Below are 19693 nucleotides of genomic sequence, written 5' to 3' on the forward strand. Positions count from 1 at the left end.
ATTTTATTTGGTTAATAATGAGATGACCTGAATTATGAGTTTGAGAGCTAGACCAAGTTTCAGTTTTTGGCAGAGCAGTTTCAAACCATCTCTGCACTGATAGAACCAGTTTTTATAAAAATGTAGTGCTTGAAAAACACAATATTGCTGGACTGTAGCAGTATGGTGTGTTCTGGTAAAAGAAAATGGCTGAAAGGCCACCAGAAATGTCCTACATAGTGAGGGGGAAAGCTGCATCTGAACACCAGCCACAATTCACCTTCCTGTATCACCTTTTGTGCATGGAAGCGTCTTGGCAACATCAGGGGAGACACAGCTCATGTTGTGCTGGAGAGCGTCACTGGTTTGACCCTCACACACAGGACAATTTCTCAGGTGACAAGGTTTGGAGGATGGCACAGCATCCACGGCATGTATCCACACCATTCCTTCCTATAACTCCAAAATCATCTAGCTCAGGGTTTTGGACAGTTGGTTCAACCAAAAAGTCTTCCCTTACTCTTGCCCCACATCTCTGCCCATTCTGCAGGTGCCATGCAAGACGTGTGAGGGAGATCTAGCAGAGGTCTCTGGTGCAAGTGCCATGGAATTTGTCACTAGTTAACATAACACAATGCATGACACATACCAAACACCGCAGTCCCATTTCTTTGTGTTAATGCAAACCTTACGCCACATGAGCACATTATTCTCTGTTTTTTAATTTCTAAACCCACTACATTTTCAGGTCTATATCTTAACAAAACACATATTTGAAGTGCACAAAATGCATATTTTATACCTTCAGAATCCTCAGCCTCTGTAAACTATCAACAGACCAATTAAAACCAAACAAACCAAAATGAAAAGTCAGACTACTCAAGTCCGGTATCTAACACTTCTTTCGATTTCTCTTGGTTAAAAGGCCAAGAAAATAAAAATATATTGTAGAGCTATATTTACGCCTTTATTCGTGATACAACAGTAGAATGAACCAGTTTACAAATAGTTATTTAATTTGATTTTTAGTTTTCAGATTGCTTATGCAACCTTCATCAACGATTTATTTATCTGAAGTTCTTTATCAGTCATTTTAGCACCAGAGACGAAGCCAGTTCTCCTTTGGGCAAACTTCAGTGTAAGATTCACTGAAGTATTTATGGGATGAGATATTTACTTCATTTCTGGAATATGCAAAAATATGCCTCCCTTGGTATGGAAAATTGGCAGATACTCCAAGTGCCTGACTTGATCAAATGCACTGAACATTTATTTAAACCACACAGGTTGGCATAGTATCTATGGTTATAGTCACAATAGCTGCATCTGTAGCATGCTTACAGATGTCGCAAACTATTCAGGATGAGAATGAAGTAGAAACATTTCTTCAAAAAATTTTGTAATTATAATGACATACCTTGTGCATTTTTGGCCTGTGTTTACTGCTTTTCCTATAAACTCAACATGTATTTTCTGGTTTTCTTTGCTAGCTGCCTCTTCCCTCTCTGGCCTAGACATGAGTGGTTTGCTCAGCTGCAGAAACAGCTTGTGTTCTCAGGTTTCTAGGATCTTTTCCCTCAAACACGGAGGTGACAAATGCACCTAATCTTTGCATTTTAACAACAAAAAAGGGAAGAGGAGGCCTGAGGCAAAAGTAATCTACAGAAGATCAGAAGTGCCCAAAAGGGGGCAAAGATGGGAGTTATTTTTTCAATTGACAAATCCTTTTTTTCCCCCAACATTTTCATTATGGCTCTTTATCAAGTCAAAAAGTTGCGTAAAGTGATGGATTTCAGTATTATTATTTGTCTTGACAGTTCCAGAAGAAAGCAAAAACTCTGAGAGGCAGTGAGGGGAGGACTCTCTAGTTTCACCTAAGCATTATTGAAAATTATTTTAACCAGATCCAGTTTTAAAGGTGTTATTGCACAGGTCTGTCACTCTTCATGAGAAAGGAGAGATAAAGGAGCAGGCTGACTTGCAGCCAGACAGCTCCTGATCACCTTATGGGAATTCATGGAGCCATCAGACATTGATTTGACATGGGTAGGTACAAAGCAGACTCTGTGAAACTACTGTGTCAGGACACAACAGTGCAAGTCAAGGCCCAATACCCTACCTTGTGCTTTACTCAATATAGATCTGTTGCATTTGATACCAGAAATAAATGGATTTTAGTGGAAAGACATGAAAATAAATAGCAGGCACTCTGTTGGGAAATGCCACATGCCTGGCAGTGGCCCTTAAGGAGGATTTCACACAGAGGCAGAAAGGGAGAGGTTGTACCTTCAAAAGCTACATAGAAGAGTACTGATGAGTAACATACATTTTCTCCATATTCTACTGAGACAATTTCTTCCTATTAGGAAAAGACATTTTATAAATACATTTAGGCTTTTTCTTCTAAATACAGATGTAAAGATAAATCCAGCATAGCTGGAGACATGAGGAACAACGGGATCTCCTGGCAGCATCCAGAGAAAGCTATCCAACTTGATGTTCCAGCAGGGAAAACGCTGTGTACTTAACGCACATTCCCTCACTTGCTGTTATTGAAAGCCATTATTAGCTTTGAGAAAGAAAGTGGTTTGGCTGCATATTTCACAGTACAGTGACTCCAGTCAATTGGATTCTTGAAGCAGGCTTTCTAAAAAGTATCATTACTTCCTCTTGATTTTTTTTTTTGTGTCTGTACTCATTAACAAAATATATGAATAAGTACCCTGGGATGAAGAGAGGGGGAGCTGCAACAACAACAATTTGCAGAACACCACCAGGTTCAAACATCACTGCTACCTTTTTCAAAATCAGTAGAGACACGCCTTTGGAAAGAGGTCAAAACTGAAGGTATATAACAGGCCTTCCCAAAGCCTTTGGTATATTCCAAGTGCAGTAGGTATGTCTCAAGTTCACACATACAGGTGCACCTGGATTAAACCATGCCAGGAGAGAGTTGCCCTCACTGTGTAAATCAGATCCATCTTCTTATGAGCCCACCCCACTCATCTGGCCATTTCGCAAGCAGGGTGACCATCAATGTCCCCTTGCTGCAATGAGGTACATAAGGCACAGTGAGGTCCAACTGGAGACAGGCAATTGGATACCATATAGCAGTGGTAGGGCTTGAGTGTTGAAATGAAGGGTGTGGTGGTGTCAGTCTCTTGCCTGTCATATGTAAAATAGAAAACTTCTGGAGCCCATCCTGCACAACATGTAGCAACCACTTGGTCTGATTGGAAAATGTTAGCATAAGCAAAGGGCTGTAGGCCAAGGAAGACTGATAATACTTCTCCATAGTCTCTCCACCTTCATAATTAAAAGGGGAAATGAAAAAAGGATTTAGATTGTATTGAAAGAAAAGGCACTGGGGAGCAGATTCAATTTTTGAGTCATCACAGAAATTCTCTAAAATTCAATTACGGTGATGTAGATGTGACATCGGATGTATTATTATAGCACCCCAGAGAAGGTCAATAAAGTATATTGTAAGGTCTCCATGAAATTTCATCATGATTATAATATAGGTGAGTCTCATTATTTCATGTGTTTTGCAGCTGCTCTAACTGAATTTTCAGGGGTACCATCATATAATTATCAAAGATGATTACATTTTATGCCCCCAGATCTTGCAGGTTATGTCTACAGGGAAAGAGTTCAAACCTATTATATAATAGCAAAGATATAATTAGACTCTGGAGAGTGAATAAATAAATCACACCAAGCAAAAAAAGGGCAACATATCTACCAACAGACCAGCACATTTATGGCTGAAGTTAATGTCATATGATGAAAAGACCAATTTAAAGTACTGCAAATTTACAGGTATTTCACAGAACCTTGACTCTTAACCACTTGCCAGTAAAATATCTCTATTCCTTTAGATACAAAATCTGTCTGGACTGACTGATGTTTTCATTTTCTTTACAAATACAGATGGGCCATGGCGACTTAATATTTCATGTGTGGGCTAGATTTTACCCCCAGCACTTACTGTGGATTTGCAAGTGTACAAAATGTATTTATGTTTAAATTCACAGTAAGTTCACAATGAAAAAAAATGAGAGAGACCAGTGGTAGGATTACTTTGTCTAACCACAGGTGCTTACTGCCATCTGACATGCCCTAAGTGTCTAGGGCACCTGAATGGGGCTGTCAGATAAGACACAAGACTTGAGAGAGGTCTGCTCCCTTGTGAAACAACAACTCCAGGGTGTGTGGGAAGCATGGTGAGATCTAAAATGGCTCTAGATGTCATGATGTTTTAGCACATTAATTTTTTCCTGAGATGTTATTTAGCTGTGGAGTTTGAGCCAGTGCCTGCCAAAGGACCCAGGTGTTTTGGCCACTGGGACAGGTCCAGAGAAAATTTTAAACATCAGCCTCTGTGGGTCAGGGATTTTACCTGAGACTGTCCATTTATCCGTTCGTAGCTTTTGTGTGGTAAGGGAATAAATTTAGTATTGTTGATTGCGGTAATCTTGTCTTGAGAAGACATGGTGGGAAAAGGAGGGACAAGGAGGAACATGCAGAGACTGGAAAGACCTACCCATCAGTGAGCAAAGAGAAATGTGGGTGATGCTAGCTGTCCCTTCTGATGGCTGGAAGATAAGGGGCCAGTCAATATCAGTTTGTGGTGTTAGGCAAGGGAAGGCTGTTTAGAGTTTCTGTAGGGAATTCAGGGAACCTTATAGAAAATGCATCTTTTGTATGAAGCGTAGATTTCTTTGTGAGTTTAACGGGAGTACAGCTGGTGCTGCTTGGATGAGGCATTTCTGAGAAAAGTACTAATTAATCATTGCTAGTTACATCCAGACTGTTTACATTTCAGCTTATACTACAGAATAACTCTGTTAAAGTAGAGATGTTAAGGGCAGTTCAAACCATTTGCATTATAAGCTTGAACTACTGGGGTTTTTATGTCTCAGAACACCACTTTCGCTCTGGTACTATTAATATGTGGATAAAACCTACACAGAAAAACCCATTCTTTTGTGAAGTGTGTAGTGATGCTGGGCCAACATCAAGGTTTCCGGTGCCACCTCTCTACTCCCTCTTTTGGCACTGGTTGTGGTCATTATTGGAATTATGTATTTTACTTCACCACTCTGCAGAGCCGCCTGTGCTGCTTCCCAAGCCCATGCACTGCCCCAGTCCCCCACCTTTCAGTCACCTCTCACCACAATGAGACTTACGACACAGTGCATCTTATGACCCCATGTCCTCTCCACTAAAATCTCATTCAGTCTCCATTTTTCTTCCCATTCCTAGTCTTGCTGCCCAGCTCTCAGTCCCAGTTTTCCTGTTTCTCCTCAGTCTCCAATGTTTCCTCACCAGGTTATTCTCCTAATCTCCTTTGCATGTCCACCCCTTGCCCACTCTGAATTCAAATCATCCTTTTTCTAGACTTTCTGAGCACTGGCAAAGTTGTTGAAACTGTTGATTGTGGTCTTCTTGTGCCAGAGCACTATTATTCTTATTGCCTACCTAGAGAACAGAACTTGAAGTGTGGTGCACCAGAGAGGATGGAAATGCCTACTTTAGCCTAAAACAAGAGGTAGAAAAACAATCAGGAAGACCCAAAAGCACAATAGCAAAGAATGTTTCTCAGTTTTTTAGGAAATGAACAGGCTGGAAGTGATTTGTAACTCTGAAAGAGGAATAATACTCCTAGTATTCCTAGAATGGCTTTCCATCAAGAATTTCAAAATATGCCAGTCGTTAACTAAATTTAACAGGGCTGCTGCAAGGAAAACATAGGCTTCACCAAGCCAGCAGATCACAAGTTGCAGAACCCAGAGTTCTTGTTTCATGGGGTACTCTAAAGGACTAGCTCAGAGAAATTACAGTGCAATATCTAGCATTTTTATTCATGTCAAAGAAGCATAGAAAATTGCCTGTAATGTTTACCTGGGTATCATATTACATGTTCCCTTAGTGTGAAAATAATGTGTGTATGTGTTTAAATTAAATGATATATTTGTGCATGCAAATCAGGTTTCTTATACGTAGGCAGAAGTCTGCTCAGATGTTGTATGTGCAATTTAAGAAGAGCTTTGAACATTTTGCCCTGTATTTGCCTGAAGGAATGAAATCCAGTACATTAAGATTACATTCCTCTGTGCCCAGCCTTAGCAGTGCATAGAGCATGTTGGGTCACTGACTCTGTAAAGCATTTAAATTAACTTTTCTTAACAATTACAGTAATTAAGTCTCTCCTAAATTACAAATTAAGATCATCTGGATGCATTATAGAAGCAAAGGTGGTGTTAGCAGGGGGGAGGGAACAAGTTTAACAACTCTTCAATTATTCATAATTTTACAGACAAGTTCGTGTTTCTGAGGACTAGGCTGTACTGTTGCAGTGGGTGTGTAGGCATCTCTGCAGTACGTTCTGACCTTTGACTCTGCTCCTGCTGCTCTCCCTGCTTGTTGTGTAGGCTCTTCTGCTGTCTGTCGGTCTTTGTTAGGTACACCAAAGTGCTGATGTGAGTTTGCCGTGGCTTAAGCTTCTTGTATCTATACCGTTTGTTGATGGCCTCTACCTTGCTGCCTCTCTGGGTGCTTGGCTGACTGATGAGCAGCTGGATTGCTCCAGATGCGAGTCATGACATGGACCAGTATATAAAGCATTACTGTAAGGAGGGAATTTGGCCTTAAATACAAGCTTGAGCCTCAGATATAGATACAGCCATTAGGAAAATAATTTTTGTGTGTCCAGCATAAACCATAAATACAGTCCAGATATTCTGTGAACTTCTTGACTAAACCTGCATAGTATTTGGCCAGCAAAGAATTGATTCGACCTGTTGGGTTTTGTGGTTAACAGAGTAGACCATCTGAGTAGTATTGCAATAGGAAGGACAAGGACATGGGAACATTGCAAAGGGTGTGGGGAAAAGAGAGAAAATGGTATATTGCAGACAGAGAATTACATTTCAGATCATTAACAGCAAAAAACAGCTTTCTGCCTTTGAAGGATATAAAAAACAAGGGAGGAATTTCAGACCCTGCATAAACTGTAGAAAGAAAATGTCCGAAGGAGACCCATGGAAGAATTTAGCCAGTATTTACATTGTGAGAAGTCAGTAAGAAGTTAAATCAGCCAGCATGGGCACTGCATGAGGGGCACAAGTGACATCTGTCAGTCCAGCCTATATTACTGTGCTCCAGGCAGGACCTCATGACTCTCAATCTCCCTTCCCAGGTATAACATTTTGTGAACGTGTTTTCAAAGTAAATTCAAGATACAAGCAGAGGGACAGACTGGCTCGTATATCTTCAGGCACAAGATCTTAAGACATCTGTGCAGGCTGCCAGCACAGAGTTGTTTTCTGCTGTCATTGAACAGTAGCCACTTCAACAGTAGCTCATTGACTTCATGGATACTATTTACATGCTCACTAACGGTACTGAGGAGTCTTGCCCAGAGCAATCAAGACCATGGGCCAGAGAAAGCATACAAAAATGCATTGGTTTAAAACAAAATATTTGTCTGCTGCCAACACCTCAATGCAGTTTTCTCTGTCTCCACCCATTAGTTTAAATGAATAAAAATAAAGAAGATAAAAGCCTTTAGCTAGCAAACAGTGAAAATGCTTGGAAGAGGCTACAGTGTAAGCCCCCTGTTTAACTCAGGCCCTATATACCAAGGGAATACTTTAATACTGTTTTGTTGGCTGTGCTGGAAAGGGAAATAAACATAGATGCTTCTCACACACCTACATACACCTTCTATCCTGAGGGCATTTTTCCAGGAATTAGCTTTAAAAATAATCCTGTAAAAAGCTTTGGATTCTTTTTGGGAAAGGATCCCAAGCAGCTCAGTTGGTATGTTGTAAGAACTAAATGCAAAGGTAGGTTCTTGTAGGTTCTCATGGTTCTAAGAGAGGTAACAAACTGCTTCAGGACAAACAGAACTGGGACACTTCCTCTGAGTAAGCACTTGGTCTTACAGTTCACCTTTAAAATGGAAAGAAGAAAGGTATTCAGAGAGCAGCCTCTCAGTGGGTAATAAATGGTGCAGGTGGTGGAGTCAGCTTGGACTCCAGACTACCCGCTAACCTTGAATCATCAGCACTCATACAGAAGTATTATCACAAGACTGGGTTTGGTCTTTTTAACCAGCTGTCATTTAGAATTTATTATGTATGTTGAAGGTTAGTAATATACCACAGTCATACATTGCAGGTGATACAATAGCATATTAAAATATTAATCAAGTCTGCAAACCATCTACATTCGTGAGGCAAGTAATCTGCCAAAGAAGAGGTTATAAACAAAATGAAAATTCATTGCAATATCTTTGAAAAATATCCTGTGAGCCAAAATATACTGTACTTGGAAAAGTATCCTAAATATTTCCTCTTAATACAAGCTTCCTAAATTAAAGATGTATTACATAAATTAAGAGTAATGAAGGTGCAATTGATTTTAAGGGATGTGAATTTAAACTCTCCTGTCACTCTGAGAAAGAGCATGGACACCAGCTGGGTAATGAATGGAATATGATATTCTGCTAGACCTAGAAATTTGTTTTGACCAAACTTATGAGCTAAGCCTCTTTGATTTTTTCCACCATATAAATGAAAATTTGTGACATCATTTTGGTCAGTTTTACCCCTAAATTTATGATCCAAATTTCAATTAGACTTTGAGTTTGAACCAATGGCTCAAATCACCACCAATTTAGAAACCTAATTTTACAAGGCACATATAATGTCAGAGCTGTTCATGCCCTGTTTATAGTTTTTTATTAAATTGAAGTGATTATTGCATATCAGAAAACTCTATTAGCATCCAAATGATAATAAATGCTTAAAATAAAGCTCTGGTTACCCTTTCTAGTTACCTTTCTAAGCGGTTTCTACAAGTCAGATGACTCCAGTGTTTTATTCAACACATACACACAACAATCACACTCCAAGATGAGACCCTCCAAGTTTATGTCAAAAGCAAGGCATTTACTGGCTCAGGACATGCTTGAAATATCTGTCAATAAGTCTCAGAACTTAATTCATTTTCTGAGGGGCTAAATGACCATAATATCCTACAGCTGTTTGAAGAGGACAAATATTAAATAAAGAATTCCCTTCACATAGCTTCCCATAATTGTAACAGTGAATACATGCTTTAGTATGGTGGTGACTCCTGCTCTTGCCAGGTGCCAGGGCTTGCTGTGGCCAGTTTAAGTTCCAGACAAATCCTGAGATAAAGCCTGATCCATCAAAGGTGGAGGCTGCCAGATAAGATGGCCCATCATTCAGGCAGCTCCAATGCCTACTGCTTCTTGGCTTTCCATTCAGATCTTGTAAATTTTAGTGGTATAACAAATGCACTCTTTGTGCTGCTTAAAAACACTGGATAAGTGCTCCTTGGCAATAAGTGTGAAGCTTTTGGATTCCTGGGTGTCCTGCAGGGTTTTGGTTACCTGTTTGGACAGGACATTTTATGACTCATGCTGAGGTTAATCAGGAATAAAGTGGTTTTGAGTAGTTTTGGTCTTATATCCTTATCAGTGTATTTTCATGTGCAAACTGAGTATAGAAAGTCACCAGATGAGTATGACAGTTCTGGAGACTGATAGGAATTACTGACTCCTACTGACTGGTAGGAGTTACAGAAGATAAGGCAAAACTGGGCATCTGGGGCTGAATGTAATGAGTTACTCAAATTACTTTGCCAGCAAAAACCACAGTATACTGTTTAATTATATGCTAATGTACTGTGCTTTTTACTAGATTTGGCTTCATTTGCCATAATCCCTGAACAAGTGAAGCTCCTAATCACAGGAGTTGTCAAAGGTGGAGGCAAAGAGAGGCAGGAGGAGAAGGAGAATTTTCACACTTCAGGCAGCTGAATACTGTCTTGGAAACACTGCCTCTGACACAACCTTGTCCCAAGGGTCCCTGCTTTCTTATCCTGCTTCCCATGAGATGCACAATACAGACCTGACAGATCGATAAGCTCTTGCGCTGGCTGCCACTGAAGTGACTGCAAGACATTCTGGAATGCATCAAGTGCTGTATGCAGTGATGTAGCCTGAAAAATCAGTCCTGAGGCATTTGAAATCAAACATCTGAAATTATCGAGCATATTTGGTCATCGTTTCTTCTCTGTTTCCCTTCTTTTTCTGTTAAATCAGGCTAACACCAGCCATTTTAGAGAGAAATTGAAGATACAATCAATATTGCTTGTAAAGCTCTGGAATATTGAATGTTTTACAAGAAACATCCATAATATCTCGCCAACATCCGTAAGAAAGTTAATACAGGTGTAGCAGGGCTTGATGTTGTGTCATTAATAATGTTCGTGCTTACACATTGCATAAGGAAGAAAAAAAGGAACTGGTAAAAGTGCTACCTGTTCAATGTATGTTGGCTAAGGTGTGTAAATATCCAGCATGTGAGGACAGAAGTTGCACAACCTTCAGTGGAGCAATTCCCTGAATTCTGGCTTTGCAACTTTAGTGTTGGTCTCGTACTGTGTCCCCTCTTCCCTTCACAGGGATGCATGTGGGTACCTAGATGTCCAGCCGTGGATATACATATGGACCTAAGAAACCTGCAAATTTTAATTTCAGATAACAAAAAACCAAACCTAACCAAACCAAACAAGCAAACAAACAAAAAAAACCCCAACCAACTAACCAAAAACAACAACAACAACAACAACAACAACAAAAACAAACAAACAAACAAAAAAAACCCACAAAAGTATCCAACTGTCATTTAAAATGATACTACCCTTCATGTCCTTTGGTCATTCCCAGTTTTATCTCTCCCTCTCTCCTTCTGAAAGTTTTGCCTCATCTTGCTCTTCTTTCCAATTCTCATTGCCTTCTTCTTCTTTTGATAGAATCATAGACCAGTAGTTTGGGTTGGAAGGGACCTTCAAAGGTCATCTGGTCCAACCCCCTGCAATGAGCAGGGACGTCTGCAACTAGATAAGGTTGCTCAGAACCCCAGCCAGCCTGGTCTGGAATGTCTCCAGGGATGGCTGAGTCTTGTTTTGAAACAAAGGATGGGGACAGATCCCCATGTCCACAGACAGCCCAGGGAGAAAATCCAGATGTCAGGAAGTCAATGGCCTTGTTGACTGCAGCAAGTTAAAGTCCAAGACATTTTAGCATATGCAGAACAGCAAAGTTCACTTGTAAGTTTAGATTATTTCCTGGTGGAGCAAGAAGTGCAGGAGACATATTTATTCATTAGCATCTACTGAAATAGAAGATGCTAGTTCAATCCCAGCTTACCTTGAGTGTCCTGCCTCAATTCGGTAGCGATTTCATATTTTCCTAGGAGAATCAGCAAATTGCTTAAGCCTCCCATGTATCACAAAGTCCATCTTTCCATGGCATTTTCTCAGTGAAGTAGGAGACAAAAAGCAAGATATAAAAGTACTGATGAATTTTATCAGGTCAGCCAGTCAACTTTCAGGATCACATACACAAAACACCTACTTATACTTGTGAAAATGAATTGGGAATTCTAATATGCTAGTTAAAGCTCAGTTATACAACCATCATCACTTTATATATTCTTTCTATGCTTTCAAACACTTTTTACACCTTCAAACAAATTCAAAACATGCAAGGCATGAGCAGAGCATCAAAGTGAAAGGTGTTAGTTAGTTGGACTGAAAGTTAGTTTACCTAGAAGTGGTTTTTTGTTTGGTTGGTTTGGTTTGGGGTTATGCTGTTCCATCCTTTTAGCCTGTCATTGTCCTTTCCTTTGTTCCCTCCAACCTAACCATTGACCTATGCCTTCCTCTCTCTCTTTCCTTCTTTCCTCTGCTCCCTCCACTCACATTCACATTCATGGCTCTTGTATTCTTCCTGTGCACCAGAGATGTGCCATTAAAAACACAGGAGGAAGATTTCTATTCCTTTCAAATCAGCACTACAGTGCGAATAACATTTACAAGAAATAATTACAGGGAAATAATTTTGTCCATTTTCCACACCACTGGAGCATATTTAAAACAGGAAGAATGTTTGGAAAATTGAATAACTTACTTTTCATTGTGGAAATGCAAACAACAGTTTTCAGAGACTTGTACTTCTCTCAGATTGGGATGAATAGTAGCAAAACGCAAACTACAATTTTTCCTTTCTCCAAATTTAAATACTTAAGTCAAAATCTGGGTTATGTTAAGGTTTCCTAATGAAAGACTTTGCTAAATATTAGCATAGGCAAAATTGATCCCTTTCTTCTGTTAGTAAGGAACTTTGACTTTTCCGAACTGTTATTGTCTCTGACAATCTGATACCAAAGATAGATGCACTGATTGAGTTGGTCTGTTTTGAAAAGATAGAAAAAAACACAAGGTCAGCTCAGGGTGTCATCTTAATTTCAGACAGAACGTCAGCATGTGCGTATGTATGTACAATTTATATTTAGTATATGCACATCCTAAGGGCTTCCTTAAAAGTTAGGATAATAAAGAAACTGTCTGACATGGGCATCTTCTGTGCTGGATGATTTCAGCAGACAAATACTGAAATTAAATAAGAAAGGCAAGAACATCAAAGATGAAGATGGAACAAATCTCTCATAGCATTGAAAAAGTTTGGAACTACAAAAAACAGATCCAGAAGCATCAGAGATTAATGTTCTTTAATACCCACAGTTCTCCCTTCTCCCCAAATAATATAACCTCATGAAATTTGACAAAGTTTTAGAAATATGAGTATGACAAGGAAAAGAAAGAAACTGTTTGAGAAATTACTTGTCTAGAGAATATGCATCAAGGAACAGAACAAAACAAAACTATATGGAAAGACTTTGGTAAAGGAAATAATTTTACTATGGTAAGTACAAAAAAAAAGTAAATGCATAGAAAAGGACAACATATATGAAAAAGTGAAAAATTACAATGCAAAACAACACCTGCAAATGAAGATACTGTGGAGAAAGAAGCTACAAATCCAGATAGAAATGTAGTGCAACACATCAAATATCTACTCATCCTTGGTTTAAAACTTTATATCCAAAGTCTAGCTCAAAAGGGCTTGAACTGCTGACTGTCCTGGCATCCAATCTTTTTATTAAATCAATATCAATACTTCAACGGGTGTTTGTAATGCAGGAAAAGGACTCTTAAGAGTACTCTTAATACATGCTCCTACAGCAATGTATCACAAGTGTCCTGCACTCCAGCTGCTCTTGGCCCTTCAGCTTAACTCTTTCCTAGCATCTCCTCTTCTCTTGGCTTTTTGGACATTTGAGAAAGGATTGTACTTGGATCCATCCTTCTGTGTTCTTCAAAGCCTCTCTCAGTTTTTGAAAGACCATGAAGAATGTCTCCTGTAGCATATAAAGTGTTCTTTCTCAGTAACAAGACAAAGGGTAGTTTAATTTGGTTATAGTTTAACTATTTCTACAGTAGTTGGTATGAAATCTTCCTTCTAGGAAAGGAGTCATGATTAATACATTTGGTAATTACATATGTTCTAGAAGGCACAGAAATGTGTTTTTAATTATTTCAAATATTTATTACAAACACAAGAGCATGGTTACTGTTGGTGTTCAATCTAAGCTAACTGCTTCGTAATTTTCAGACTCTTGCTGCCTTCCTTGTAGAAAGACATAATTCTGAAAAATTAGAAAAATATTTAAACAAACTAGCCTGGAATAGTGTGCCTAATGATTTGGAAGAAGGTCTCCAAATGCTACATAGGATTTTGTGACTATTGGTAATCAGCTTCAGTTCCCAGATACCTCTGAGGATGGGGACTTGTAATGACTCAACTGGAGAGGTGGGCCAGGAGAATCGGAAGAATCTCTGAGAGATACTTTCTGGAATCAAACAAACTTTTCTGGCTGGAGGAAGCCTTTTTCTAACTACTTTCTACACAAACCAGCACCCACATGTGTTTTCTCTGTCCTAATGAAAAACAAAACAAAACAAAACAAAACAAAACCAAAACCCAAAACCAAAACAAAAAGCAAAACCCAAAACAAACCCCAAACAAACAAACAAACAAACAACCCAACAACTAAAAAGGAACGTAGTGCTTCACAAACAGAGGAGGCAACCTGTTAAGAACAGAACCTATATGCCAACCACACGGGAGCAGAAAGTGTTGGGAGAGAAGGGCTGGGGGTGGTGGTAGGTGCTGCAACAAACCTGACTGAGGAGAACGAGTGGATTAAGAAGGCAAGGGAGAGAGTTAAAGGCCCTGAATGAGCACACTCACAGGTAGTCATCAGTTTAACATCAGTAAGTCCAGCCTTTTGAGCAAATGGGTTAGTAATGGAAGATGGAAGACCTTTGCAGGTATGTGCTTGCGATTTTGTGTTTTAGGAAATAAATATAAGCTCTTGGAAAGGAGCTCTTTGTCAAACACATCCTCAGAAGTGCTGTCTTTTCATTCCTAGGATGTCCTGTTCAATTATTTTACTTTTCCTTTTTACACTTCTTGCTCTCTGAGTCCTTAACTTTGAAACAAGATGAATATCACAACTTCGGGGAGACAAAAGGGGTCTCTAGACTACTTCGTTTTAGATATAAAGCAGATGATTTTCTGCCACAAAAGGAGAAAGGATCTCCAAGGACCACAGTGTCCAACAATCCTCTCTCCTTTTCCTCCTCATATCACCATTTCTGGATGCAAGTGTTCTGTAGCACGGCTGGACAGGAGAATTCCAGACCCTGCAGTAAAGGGAGAGGATGCAAGATGCAAAAGGGAGAATCCCGTCAGCCTTTCTTAGTTGATGGCAGCAATAAGAATGCACACAAGGCAAACCCCCTGTCTTTTTTAGACACATAATCCAGGCAGTTTTCATGCTGCCCTACCTCTCCCATGACTTGGGGGAAGACAGAGGCCCTCTGGATGAACCTAAAAGGTACTACTGACATGACTGAAGGTAGGGTGGAAGGATGATTATGTGACAAAAGGTATTCATGTGCCACAGAGCCCTCCATCCTGATAGAAAAGGTAAGCAGTAAGAAGCCTCGTAAGTCAAGATGGCTGAGTTCATAGGTTATCACAGTCCACCCTTCCTTTCCTTCCTTGTGGCCGCATACACTTATTTTGGCATTGATGCTTGCAAGTCCCCTCATTCCAGCTAGGTGCTCAGGGCAGAAATTTCAGATGTGTCAGAGAGGGTAGGTGGACACATGTGAATATCATAGGGTTTGAAAGCGGAAGTTAATCCTTTCAGCCTGATACTTGATGCCAGGCTTCAATGTGACAACAAAAAATTCTCATTTTGGAGGCCCTTTGACAAATGTAGCTCTTATTTTTCATTCATACTTACTTTTCCACTGTTATTGAGTCACTTAAGGATGAGCTTCTCTTTTTTTCCACACATCCCTTCACCACTACAAAGGGCACATACTCAGCATCCCTGCTGAGCAGTTCCAATGGGTCAGCTGTCAGTCCTGGTAGGATGTGGACTACCAGACCAAACCACAGAGAGCCCACTCAGAGGCAAGACCTTAGACACCTGTGCTACACTGTGATTGTACCCTACATATGTCCTGGGTGACCTGAGACCAGCAGGGCTGCTAAACAGCTGAGAACACATTCTTGTTGTTGCTTTTGATTGCTCTCTGCTTAGAAGACTGGGAGAAATGGAAGAATGAAGAATAACCTAATTTTGGCTAAAAACATAAACCATAAAATCCTGCGGTACCTCTCTGATCCATGATGAAAAACCATCCTCAGAAAAACATCTTGCTTCAGAAGTACTAGAACTAATGAATCCTAATTTCCTACAGATTTGTGTCCTGTGGGTTGACTGACTTGTGTGGTCTAAGAAGATGCACGCTTTTTGGGTGGCTGGAGAACATGTGAGGTCTCCCTCTGTGTGGATTTGTTGCTTTCTCAAAAGGTGTGTTCACATTGTGTTTTCCTCAAATCTGGGCAACAAATTAGGAATGACTGTTTTTACCCAGCTGTTAACTGTTAGAGACTTCTGAGGATGTATCTTTGTTGGCCAGTAGATTCAAAAGTTGTTGGGAAGGAACACAAACATCACATGAGCCTTGTTTCCACAGGAAATGGGGCTAAAAACCTATTGTTCTACTTCTTTCTACTCCACACTTTCTTCTGTCTTTCATGGCCCTACTACCTTTTTCTGGGAACACTAAGTAAGTACTGGAATACCATGTAAGTTTACCAAAGACACTCAGTTGGGAGGTGCTGTTGACCCTCTCAAGGGCAGAGAGGCCCTGCAGAGGTACCTGGACAAATTGGAGAACTGGGCGATCACCAACCACATGAAGTTCAACAAGGGCAAGTGTCGGATTTTGCACCTGGGACACAGCAACCCTGGCTGTACATACAGACTGGGGGATGAGATGCTGGAAAGCAGCTCCATAGAGAGGGATCTGAGGGTTCTGGTTGACAGCAAGTTGAACATGAGATACCAGTGTACCCTGGCAGCCAAGAGGGCCGGTGTCCTGGGTCCATCAAGTACAGCATTGCCAGCCAGGCAAGGGAGGTGATTGTCCCGCTCTGCTCTGCAGTGGTGTGACCTCACCTGGAGCACGGTGTGCAGTTCTGGGCAACACACAATAAAAAGGATATAAAGCTACTGGAGAGGGTCCAGAAGAGGGCTATGAAGTTGGTGAAGGGTTTGGAGGGGAAGCTGTATGAGGAGCTGCTGAAGTCACTTGGTTTGTTCAGCCTGGAAGAAACTGAGGGGAGACCTCATTGTGGTCTACAGCTTCCTCACAATGGGAGGAGAAGGGACAGACACCAAACTCTTCTCTTTAGTGACCAATGACAGAACCCAAGAGAATGTCAGGAATGCCGGGGGAGGTTTAGGTTGGACATTAGGAAAAGGTTCTTCACCCAGAGGGTGGTGGAGCACTGGTACAGGCTCTGCAGGGAGGTGTCACGACCCCAAGCCTGACAGTGTTCAAGAAGAGACTGGACACCACCCTCAGACACATGGTGTGAACTGTGGGGTTGTCATATGCAGGGACAGGAGTTGGACTCGATGATCCTTGTGGGTTCCTTACAACTCAAAACATTCTATGATTCTATGGTCTCTTCTCAGGAACAGATGCACCCTGTAGGCTGTAGGGAAATAATCTCATTCACAGCTTATTCCATCATTTCACTTGTCATTTATTCCTACCTTCGTCCTTGTCTTTCATATAACCTAATCTCAGCAAGGAACTAAATTAAAGAACAATTCACTTGCTGTAAGACAAGCAGCCCCTTTGGAAGGTCAGATACCGTCATGTCTGTCATGATACCAACCATAACCTTTTCTTCTCTGCAGGTATGAAGGAAGCAACTTGCAATGTAGCTCCAGGGTCAGTCTTTGACAACTGGAACTATTGAATTTAATATCTTAGTAAAATGAAATTATGCCCAATTATGATATAATGCTCATTCATAACATGGATTTTGGTATGTGTTGATAAGAACAAATGCACCCCTGTTTCCAATGCACACATTTGCCAAACGGCATAGTGATAGTCAGGTCAGCTGTGGACTTACAAGAATACAGATTTTATGAATCTTGTATCGTAACAAGGCTGAAAGGTCTCATTTGAGAATTATTTTCCACTGATCTACCAAGCACCATCAACTTTTCATGGTACATGTTGGATGCTCACAAAAATAGACGTAATGTTGATATCCTTCTCCTTTGTGGCCTCTGAGTTAACTAATGTTAGTTGCACTCAGGCCATTTTCAGGTGTGCTGATTTTTTCACAATTTGTTTATTTTTGCTTCACTCTTAAATAATGCTATCTGAATAGGTTATTTCACATTTTCCAATTTTATGGAACACTGTCTTTGCAGAAATAGTGGTGTTTCCTTCAAGAACAGCTAGTTGGCAGCCAGAATTTGGAACCTTAAAAATTTCAACACTATAAGAATATTTGTGCATTGCTTTGAAAGAAAAGGATCAGTACTTCAGAAAGGTAGCTATGGTATTTTCCATTTGAAACACATTGAAGTTATTCCTTTAGAATTTGCCTGGCCTGCCCACAGGTCCTTGAGACTCAATGATTCTTGGGGTCTCTCATGTGGTCCTTCCCTGATGGAGTCCTGCGAGAGGTCTGGGGGTTCCCCAAACCTGATTTGGAGGGGTAGGAAAATGAGGCAGGCTTCAGAGGCAAATGTATGGGGATTCACCTCAAATTCCCTTAAAACCTAGGTATATGTGAAAAAACCCGTTTGATTTGTCATCTTCCCCCTTGTCTCGTCTACTCCCAGGAGCTTCCCTGAAGTGTTTCCCTGCTCCCCAGTGCAGGGTCTGGCTCCCCTCCTCCGTGCCAAACCTGCAAAAACCTTCTTTTTTTCCAGTTCACCAGCAAAATCCGAATTCAGCAGGAGCGGGGAAGGGATGAGGGGCTCCTCCTCATCCTGTGGTGCACCTCTAGGTGGGGTAGGCGAGTTTCAGCAGCGAGCGGAGCCCGCTCCGGGGCTTGATGAAACTTCCCCGGCAGAGAGCGGGCGGGAAGAAGTTGTTGGAAGCCTCTCCGAGCCTGCGAAGGGAGCCGGCAGCTCGGGGCTTTGGTGTGTTTGGGTTCTCTGGGACTGAGTTTGGGACATTCATGACAAGCTCTGAGAGAACAGGAGACGCACGCTGGCTGTGCCTGAGTCTCGGCACCTGTGAGAGTACGACCAAGGGGTTATCCTGAGCCCTGTACCCAGGGGTGGACCTCTTCTTCAGGCTTCAGTGGCGGGGAGCCCATCTGAGCAAGGTAGGCTGGTGTCAAGCGTCTTTGCTGCCTCTATCCAAAGCCGGCATGGCACTGGTGTGGGAGCCTCTCCGTCCTGGGGACATCACTGAGGGCTGTGGTTGGAAATCATGTCGGGTTTAGGTTTCGTTTGAACAAGATCTACCATTCAGTGAGTTTCTCTGCTCCCGGTATCAGACTAATAATCGCTTTTTAAAATGTGAATATGAGAAAGCAGCTACAGTTCCTGGTAGCATCTGTGATTAAAAGCTCACACTGAATGTGCTTCAGACTTACTATTAAAAGTACTGATGTTCTGATCAGTTCGCAAGCTCTAGAGGAGCCAGCAGGATTTTTTTATTTGAGTGGATGTACATAATTCTCCAGAGGATAGTGAGGCTGCTTGTCTGGGGTCTGCGTTAACATTGCAAACTAATTTGCCTGTACATTTGGGACTGTTACTATATTTTTGAAATTACTACTAATGCTGTGAGATATCGCAGCGTTGGTAGTGTTGAGGCTGACTGCATGTACGTGTGAATATGTTTGTAGTGTGCCGATTTTTATTTCTCGTTTCCACTATCTCACCGAAAAAGGGTGCTGGGGGACTGAGGTGTGGAGTGGAAAGCAAGCTGCTGCCCACACTGGGGAGCACCTGGGCAGCAGTGGCATCGTATACCTGCTCGAAGCACAGTGCGCTGCAGCTGTACGTAGTGTCGGACTAGCTCTGAAATGCCGAGCTCAGCTACGTCTGAGGGAACAGAGAGCTCAGCCAGGGCTGTAAAACCTACTCCAACAGTAAAGTGTCCTGCATGAGCCTTGTACAACTGTGAAAGATGGTCACTGATGCTCAGCTGGGTGTTTTTAGCTGCTGCTGCCATGGCTACAGAACTGATACAGTGGATTAGAAAAAAAGTGCAGCTAGACACTTGTATGCCTAAGAGAAAAAGTGTTCTCATTTTTGCAACCTGTGGAGCTTTAGGTAGTACATGAAGGGGCTCTGGATAGCACTCAGATCTGTCCCACATGGGATAAGGGGTGAGATCCTCATCTTGTACAATGATG

General features: G+C 41.2%; 1 protein-coding gene across 2 annotated transcripts in view; it reads left to right on the top strand.

Moving 5' to 3' along the window:
* The first annotated feature begins 18349 nt into the window (after positions 1–18349).
* The window catches only part of EDAR (ectodysplasin A receptor), a 78318-nt gene continuing 76974 nt past the window's right edge, over positions 18350–19693 (top strand). For both annotated transcript variants that reach the window (XM_005498424.3, XM_005498425.3), the window contains exon 1: positions 18350–18652. The gene's annotated coding sequence lies outside the window, so the exon portion shown is untranslated. The remainder of the gene's footprint in view (positions 18653–19693) is intronic.

This window comes from Columba livia, chromosome 1 (assembly GCF_036013475.1).
Source record: "Columba livia isolate bColLiv1 breed racing homer chromosome 1, bColLiv1.pat.W.v2, whole genome shotgun sequence".
Taxonomy (NCBI): Eukaryota; Metazoa; Chordata; class Aves; order Columbiformes; family Columbidae; genus Columba; species Columba livia.